The sequence below is a fragment of the Peromyscus leucopus genome, chromosome X (genome assembly GCF_004664715.2).
Source record: "Peromyscus leucopus breed LL Stock chromosome X, UCI_PerLeu_2.1, whole genome shotgun sequence".
Taxonomy (NCBI): Eukaryota; Metazoa; Chordata; class Mammalia; order Rodentia; family Cricetidae; genus Peromyscus; species Peromyscus leucopus.
The window spans coordinates 38,761,492-38,771,234 of NC_051083.1; the positions used below are offsets into that span (position 1 = coordinate 38,761,492).

Genomic DNA, 9,743 nt, shown 5'->3' on the forward strand with positions numbered 1-9,743 from the left:
ATCCCTAACCCAGATGACCAGGGCAGAAAGTCTTCTCTGGATTTCTGGAGAATTACCCTTTCTTTTCACTTGGAAAATACATTTTACTACTCAATAGGAAATCTCACTCTACTTAAGGACTGAGTCTCTAGAAGCCTAACTCCTCATTGTTGAGAGCTTATGTGCTACCCAGAGGAAAACCCTGTGGCCTAGGGATAGTCTGACCAATGCTTTACTGCTCTTCCTGTAAAAATCCCAGCCCATGGAACCCCTCTGATGCTGGCAGACAAGTTCTCTGGAAGTCAGTCTGCTCTGAGTTTTAACCAGCACCAGGCCACGGGTTTTGTTGGACTAACCTGCCACAGTCCATGTAGTTCACAGCCTTTTATCTGGGCATCATAGCCATAGGCACAAACATCCACTCCCTGACAAGACTAGATGCCTATCTTCAGGAATCTGATCACTAATTTCCACCTCTTCCCACACGGCCTCCTTTTGAGGGTCTGAAAATGCTCCCAGTACAAACAAAACCTTCTTCCCTGTGTGAACTCAGGGTTGTCCTTATACTCCTTGTGTACATATGGTATACCACTGCTATGGCTTCTGTACTCTTTGAGGCCTTGCTTCCTCTCCAGGCAGACACACACAGAATACATATCCCTTCCTATATTCACCATCCAACTGAATTCCAGATGTTTCCATGTACCTAATTTAGCCTCTGCCTTATCCATTCTTTAACTTCTGATCAAAAGCCACTTGTGGACAGGGGTTCCTTGACAAGGGAAAGGATGACAAGAGAGCCTTTCCTAACAGTGAACCTGAGTGTTCCCCAGGGACCTTAAGCAAGATGGCCTAGTAAATAGGTACCTTTACATATCATTAGCTTTACATGAGTCAGCTCTTGCAGTGTGTTTGGTATTGGAGCCATGGACAGTGCAACATGGCCACATGGTGCCGCTATTGCCTTGCCTCTTTTAGACACCCTTCTATCCACATGTAATTGCCCCTCATTGAAGCAGGATCAGGGAGTCTTGTGCCTCTCTGGACAACAAGGACTGGCCCCTTTAAGGGCTGCTCCTTGTTCTAGGAGTTCTCCACCCCCTTCTGTTACAAAATGGTCAACACTGGAAAGGACCCTGTATAAAGGAAGTCTGGGGGAAGAATCAATCTGGAAGGAGGGGAAATCTGAAGGTGAAAGGGGCCTTAGGAGCCTCTAAGAAGTCCTATTCAAGAGCCCTCACTGCCAAGGCAGACAACCACCCCAGGGGCCCCTACCATCCCTTTGCTGTGAGCTTGTTGTCTGTTCTAAGTGTTTTTACTTTTCATTCTCTGGTTTCTCTTTTCCCATGTCAATCTGTAACATACTTTCATTCTGTCAGCTGAGACCTATAACTGTTAGGTTTGTGTTCAGGACACACAGTTTCTGTTGTCACTGTCTGGCATCTGCCACTTTGGTCTTTGACGCATGTCAGTAACTGTTACTCTGCTTGGGACCCCCATGATCTGCTACTCTCAGGTGACTGCTCCTTTCATGTCCTCTGGCTCAGATTAGATTCTGCCATTGGTTTAACTTGAACTTAAACAGATACTTTAATTTCTTCTCTGAGTGGGTCTTTCTACAACATACCCTTCTTGCTCTGTCCCACAGAAAGAACTTGGTAGAAAACCTAAATGACTACCATACACCAAAGACCCTCAAATACTTCAGCTTCCAGAAAATGTGCTTTGTGTGGAGGTAAGGAACTCAGAAAACAGCTATGACTGTGTGTAGTGCCTCTGCACTCAAGTACTCTCCTGCTTTCTGATAGGAGGACAGGAAGAAAACCCAGACTCACTTTCCAGAGCACCAGACACAGCTTCCTGGGCAGTGAGCACCTGACGTCCCAGCCAGACATTGGAGATGCATGAGCTCTCGGCATCTTCCAGGCCAAGAGCTCTGGAGTCCTGCAGGGCACTGGTCACCATAGCTTATAGGACTCTGACTCGAGCCAGGCCTCCAAACCTTGCATTAGTACACTGTACTGTCTGGCAGGAAGCAGAGAATCCCAGCTCAAAAGTCCTGCCAAGAAAACCACAAAGATGTATTGTGTTTGGGGGCATCATCCAGACAACTCTGCTGCAAGGCATTACTGCACCAAGAATGCCAAGTTATGCTTGCTCCAGGTTCACCCCCCAAGATCTTTACTGCACATATAAACATTAACTTTTGTCTGACACTTGATTCCCAGGTAGATCCCCCAATCTTTGCATACTGTGGCCTCATATATCCTCCCAGTCTTAATCAGAGGATTCAGCATGTGGGTCAAAGATCTCAGAAGGTTCAATTTCGTTAGACTGAGATACTATTAGTGGAAATGGCATGTGCTCTAGGCAACAGAACAGTACATTCAAGAAACCTAAATGAACTGGATCCAAGATGGAAGAGGGATCCAAAGCCCCAGAAACAAAAATAAGGGATTGAGTGTAGGGGCTGATGCCAGGTCAGCAGGAAATCACCATATACATTATGGCATGTTTGGATCAAAAGTATTTCAAAGTCACATTGAAACACAAAAACAAAACACAAATCATGGACACTGACCTAGAGGGTGAGCCCTGGTACTATCAGTGTGCAGTGACATTCTGACTAGGGCTTTTGCACAAGACCCCATGCCCAAGAGTGAAACGGGGTGGCCAGGGCCACTAAGGTCATGCCTACACTTTAGATTCATACCCTAACCACACTTTTAGAACCTACATGGTGGGCAGCTGCTATAGGAGAGACTAGCAACCACCAAAACATGGGACTAGCTCCAATAATGCCTTCAAACCTGGCAGAAGGTAGACCTGGTATGGACACAGGAAAAAAACCTCTCAGGCTTTCAGTTTCTCAGGCAAGAGCCTAGAGTCAAGCAGAGAGGAAAGCCACTTGGTCACTTGAAACTGCTTGGTCACCTCGTACACAGATTATAGCCTGTGCTATCAGGTAACCTCATTGAGGATTTGACTGAAAACTGAAGCCAACTTCCCCAGCTTAGGCCATAGCTTGGCTGGGGACATCCCCAACCAACATTTCCTGAAAACCAAGTTGTAGAGCAGTGGTTCTAACCTGTGGGCGGAGACTCCCCACAGGGGTCACATATCAGATATTTACATTACATTACAATTCATAACAGTTGCAAAATTACAGTTATGAAGAGGCAACAAACGTAATTTTATGGTTGGGGGTCACCAAAGTATTGTGTATTAAAGGGTCGCAGAGTTAGGAAGAGTGAGAACCACTATTGTAGAGGATCCTGACCTAGAGATTTAAAAAAATATCCAAAGAAGAAATAACATATCAGAGTTGTGACCTGTATACCTCTTATGGACAATAAAACCAACCATCTCCTTGGGCTTTCCAAGGAACCATTATGATCTCGCTTTATTTCACAATCTCTTACTCCTCCCTGCCTCACCAAATCAACACACAGACCTATAGTCCCTTTGGATACTTTTCTTTCTTTCTTCAAAGTACTCCAAGTCCCTGTAGGACTTGTAACATTCTTTTTACGTGGCAGATATCCAGATAGTCATGACTGTGTCTGGGAACACATGCAAGGGAAGGCACTGGGATGCTGTTCACTAGAGTGACAGGCACACAGATGCATTCTAGAGATACTTGTTATTATGTCTTTCACAGTCTTCTAGGACCACACAGACAACTAGCTTACTCAGTTCATTACTATGCAGTCTTTCTATCCTCTACATATAGATTTGTGCTTTCCTCATCTAGTCCCTGATCCATGACTTGGACCCCATGAATAAGGGACAATCAGTGGAGGTGGCAGGTAAGCTAACTGTTTTCCAAAGCACAGGATGAGCAGGTAAGCTAACTGTTTTCCAAAGCACAGGATGACACACACAGATACACACATAAACACACACACACACACACACACACACACAACACACACACACACAGAGAGAGAGAGAGAGAGAGAGAGAGAGAGAGAGAGAGAGAGAGAGAGAGAGAGTCCCTGCCACAGATATTCAGGGCAGCTAATGCTTTCTGAATTGCAGCAGAATTACTATTTTCATTTGGATGCTTTTCACTACCCAAGGGGAATCCTCCTACTTAAAGACTGAAACTCCCTGCAAGATAGCCTTCTCTAAGTCCTAAACACTACCAGTGCAGACATTCAAATGGACCGACCTGCTAAAATCCACATGGTTCCCAACCAATGCTCTGAACCACCAAGACACAAGTAGAGACTCCTGACAAGACAGAATCTGTTACCCTCTTGAATGCCATCACTACTTGCCACCTAAAACTACCTATCAGCCATGATGGCTTGGTCTCTAAAACACATCCCTTACAGACCAATAATTGTCCTTCTCTCTGTGAAATAAGGGACCATGCTTCAGCAAGTGCTCACGTGGTATGCTCTGCCATGGCTTCTGAACTCTCTGATACCCTGGTTCCTTTGCAGTAGACATACAGAGAACGCATGTCACATGCCCTGTTTACAGGCCCCACTTACCTCAACTTCTGCTATTGGCACAGATACTTGTCACACCCATTATTTTAACTGTGATCACACTGAAGCTTGGCATTGAGGGTCATCTTGGCATGGAAGAAGAGGTTTGAAGGGCTTTCCTAGCCTTGATCCTGGATAGTATCCTGCAATCTTGAGAAATATGGCCAAGAAATGGAGTGCCTCTTGGTATGGGTCAGCTATTGCAAGGAGACAGACACAATCAGTGAATTACATCCATATAGTATTGCTCCTACCTCACTTCTATTTATTTTTATTTTCTATTTACTCACTACATTTATGTCTAGGCACAATCACTGCTGCTTCTACTCATATTCACCCAGAGTAAAGATTCGCCCAAAGAAAGGATGATTTTTTTCTCCTTGCTGCTGCATATCCACTAGATGCCCCAAGTGCATTCCATCATTGCAATATTTTCCAATTCACTTAGATTATGATGAAGATGTAGTTCTCTTGAAGAACACTTATCAGAAGAAAGATAAAGAGAGGATAGTGAATGGGAAACTATAAGGAAGGCATGGGGGAAAAAACATTGCTTCCCCAACCCCTTGTGCAAAAGCAAGAGTATTCAGGGCAGGGTGTGGCTGCAGGACGTGAACTGTGGATGGGGATGAGGAGGCCCAGAAAGGTTAGGAACTCTGTAGGAAGCCTATTGTACTGGAAACTCACCTGCTTTCTTTTAGGAGGACAGGAAGGAAGCCCAGGCAAGTTCCTATATCTCTCAGACCAGATGCAGACCTCCTCAGCAGTAAGCAACTCATATCTACTCCAAATGTGAATTTCAGAGTATCCTAGAGCCTGTGTTTCCTGAACAGGCAAAGAGCTCAGAATCCTTGTGTGACTCTGGAGCTTCCAGACACAGGTCATCATTGGTCACCAGGACCTTGGCTCTCCCAGGACACCAAAACTTGCAGAGACCCTGCACTGTCTGTCCTTCAGGAAACAGAGCTCACTGGTTCAGAAACCTGCCGAGTAGACCACAAGGATCTATTGGGGGAATGACAAAGAAAATTCTACTTCAGGAAAGCATTGCATGAAAAATGTCAACAGTTACCTGTCACAAGGTTGTGACCCACTAACTTAGCTATTTCTTGCCAGAAATGTGATTCCCAGCATGAGTCAGGAATCTGGCCTAGAGGTCAGAGACACAAGAGGATCCTTATTTGGACTGGACTGTGACATTCCACAAATGGGCACAGTATGACCTCAATACCATAGAACTATACATATAGGAATGCTAAAGGAGCCCCATCCCTAGCTAGAATATAGATCAGAAACCTCAGAACCAAAACAATGGAAGCTGGGACAGAGGATGCATATAGGTGATTGTACTTCATAATGACAACATTTTGACTTGTGCATTAGTTCAACATTCTCGGCTGTCATCTTAACCCCAGAGTCAAGGGCAAAGCACAGGACAGTCAGGGTGCAAAAGATGTGCTGACACTGCATCCGTGCTGCAATCAACTTTCCAGAGAACAAAAGAGCATAGAAGGAAGGAAACTGAATCTGCCTCAAAAATGGCTTCTGGCTTTTCAGCAGCAAGGCTGACCCCAAGAGGGTCTCCAGGTACTCCTGGACTGAGGGGTTTCATTCAGCCCAGCAGCTGGAGCAGCACTTGCTACCTCTAGGGGACTGAAGAATAGGCTAAGGGGTTATGCCCTGAGTAGCAAGAAGAGAATGAAAGAAGTAGATAATCTTGAAAGTATGAAAGAAGAATGGGTGTGAATCATGACCTATGGACAATCAGCACCTCAACAATAATCAACAAAGGACTGTGAATATTTTGTTGACAGCGTTTTTGAGGAAGCAGAGAAGGTTGATAGCAAATGCTTGTCCCCACTGAACAGAAGGAAAAAGGAGATGTAAATATGAAATTGTGGAACGATGGATTCAGTGTTAATGATTTTGGAAGTCACTCTGATGGGACAAGTCAGCAGTTTCAAAACTCCATCAAAACCAGGAAATACCTTCAGAATAACAGGAATAATTTTTTATAAAAAAAAAAAGAGGTGATGTTAATGTTGAAGGTAAAAAATAAAGTATGTCTACAAAGCTTGTGTCCCTGTCTTTCTCAGGACAGAGTCATAGACTAGGAAGACACCTAAAATCATTTCTAAAGCAAACAGTATCAAAGTTGAAAATAAAAGTACTTTGCTGTTTCACTAAACAACTTGGTGCCCATCACCAGTATTCAGATCTGGTTAGTGATTGAGGAATGGGCTGTCCAGAGATCTGGGTCTCATATGGTGAGCCAAATCAAGACTTCACTGAAAAGTGCCAAGGATCTCAGAAAAGTCCTCCTTTTGCCCTGGCAACGCCTCTTCCTTTCATCAAACTCCTGGATGAGATGCTCACATCAGAAGCAGATTTAGAAAATGCTGTAATAGTTCAGAGATTCCAGCAAAGTGCCAAGCCTTTTTTGGGGGGAGGGTTCAAGACAGGGTTTCTCTGTGTAGCTTTGTGCCTTTCCCAGAACTCGCTTTGTAGACCAGGCTGGCCTTGAACTCACAGAGACCCACCTGCCTCTGCCTCCCGAGTGCTGGGATTAAAGGCGTGCATCACCACTGCCCGGCCGAGCCTCTTAGAAAACTGATAATTTTGATTTTTGAGAGACCAAGAAAAATGATTGGAAGTTGACCAGCAGAAGTGGGAGACAGAAGTCAGTTTGACTGAACTTGTGGTTTGAGTGTTACTTAACTCCTTATAAGAAGGGGTTTAAGTAATCACAAGTTAAAGTAACATATGCCTAGGAACTATAGTCAATGCACTTTTCTCAAAAGGCTACTCAGAAAAAAATAATATGTATTTTCAAATACTAGTTAACCAATATGATTCACTAAATAGCTACATCATTAATCTTAACGTGGTCTAAATTAGCAGAGTGTTCACAGAATTAACATTCAATGTTTCCAAACAGCAGATATTTATATAAATGTTAGCTAAATCAATTTTAAATAGAAATACATTAAAATATTATGTATGACATGCTAAAACCACCAATGTAATTATTATATTGCCTATGTCTAACCCTTAAAGCTTCTCAGTTTTCACTCGGTAATGGCAAGAGATATTCAAATATTAATTTAGCAACAATATCCAAGATATATAATCTTTTAGGAATAAAATTGTGCAGCTTAGTATAATGTTGGTATTAATCTACCTGCACACATTTCTATGCACTCTATATGTAATTTTACGGGCTAGAGATGTAGTTCAGTGGTAGATAGAGTGCTTGCCTAGGATGTATGATCCCAGTTTTTGTGACTTTAGCAGGGACGCCTGCACCACATTTTTACCCCTGACTTTTTACTCAGTCTCTTTTCAATACAGTCCTGGCATCCTCAAAGGAAACTCCCAAGTTGCTTTCATCCAGTTTTTTCTCAGACAGTTGGACCCCTTGGTAAGGAAAAAAGTCAGGGGAAGTGGGTGTTGAACAAGTGGGTTTACTACTTCAGATGCACTTACAGTCACACATGCTCATACACAAATATGCGCGCGCGCACACACACACAAGGACATACACAGGTATCTATGGAAGATTTCTTCTCTTAATTCCTGTGGAATCATGAATTTCATGCGGGAAATGCTTTTAACTACACAACACAAAGCTTTCCCCTACTCAAAGCCTCCAGCGGGCTGCCTCCTCATTGTTGAGATCTGCTGTTCTGTCTCAACAATTATTCCTCAAAGGAAATAAAGTGCTTCTTTGTGGCCTGAAGACAGCCCCATCATTGTTTCTGACTCTCCCTCTCTACCAATCCTTGTCAGTGGGTATGGCAAGTGAATGAATGAGATTCCCACCAGCTAATGTGCACTTATGAACATGCACACACACACACACACACACACACACACACACAGAGAGAGAGAGAGAGAGAGAGAGAGAGAGGCGCACATATACATGCACACACATGAACGGGCACACATACACTCCTATGCTCACAATAAAAGCTTACTACACTATCCGGGAAAAAGAATTCTGTCTGGATTGCTGTGCAGTTACCATTTTCACTTGGGAAGTTTTCATTCCCCAACAGGAAGACTTCCTCTCCTTAAATACAAAGGTTCCAGAGTTCTACCTCCTTATGATTAAGACCTTCTCTGGTACTCAGAGTAAAAAGACCACTGTCTGTGTGTCCTGGAGTCCTATCATTGCTTTTCCAATCTCCTACTTTATGAAGCCTGATACTGGCAAGCAAATGTTTGGAGAGGTGAACTGATGTAAAGTCTCATCAAAAGTAGCCCATACACTCCAACTGACAAACCTGCCATAGTCCACACAGTTCACAGCCAACTGTCTAGGCCACCTAGGCACATGATAAGAATGGATGCCTTTCCTCTAGCATCAAAGATATAACTGCAACCTGTGCTGACTCAGGCTTCTATTCAAGAATGAGTTCTTAAATTTCTCCCACTAGAGGATAGCTATCCTTTCTTGTTCCATACCTGTTGTACATATGCAACCATCCTTTCCTATTGAACACAGGGCAGTCCTTCTATACACGCTGTACATTTGGCCTCCTCAGCCAAGGTCTTTTGTTCTTTTCCAGGATATGAACACAGAATGCATACTCCCCTACTTTCTTACCATTCAACACAGCCCACTGAACCCCAGGCTCTGACATGTGCCAAAGTTTGGCCTAGACATAATCAGTCTTTAATCTGTGATCACAGAGAAGGTTAGTACACATGGACACACTGAATAGGGACAGGAGGGCTGGGGATGTTTCTGAACCTTAACTTTGGTTTATTTTCCTAGGAAGTTGAAAAAGGTGACAAAGAAAGGAGTTGCTGTTGTGGAATAATCTTTTTGTACACTGTGAAGATGTGTCATTCTGATTGGCTTAATAAAAAGCTGAATGGCCAGTAGCTAGGAAGGATTTTCAGGCACAGAGGATGCTGAGAAGAAAGGTGGAGACATGGAGATTCGACAGCCAGATGGGAAAGAAGCAGCATGGGCAGTAAAGAGTAAAGGTAGTAAAGCCATGAGACAAAAAAAATAGATTGATAAAAATGGATTAATTTAAGTTGTAAGAGCTAATTATTAACAAACCTAACCTATCAGCCAAGCTTTCATAATTAATAATAAGTCTCTGTGTCATGGTTTGGGAACTGGCAGGAGGTACAGAAAAATCTGCCTATAAATGGTGCCCAACATCCAAAAAAATTTTAAAGAGGTCTAAACACACAAAAAACTGAACCAAACACTGCTTTCTATTCTCATGTCTCTCATGCCGATGATGG

At 43.4% G+C, this 9,743-nt stretch overlaps 1 pseudogene; it reads left to right on the forward strand.

Annotated features, from left to right (window-relative positions):
- Positions 1 to 6,176: 6,176 nt before the first annotated feature.
- Positions 6,177 to 8,719, forward strand: LOC114681374 (annotated as a pseudogene).
- Positions 8,720 to 9,743: the final 1,024 nt, after the last annotated feature.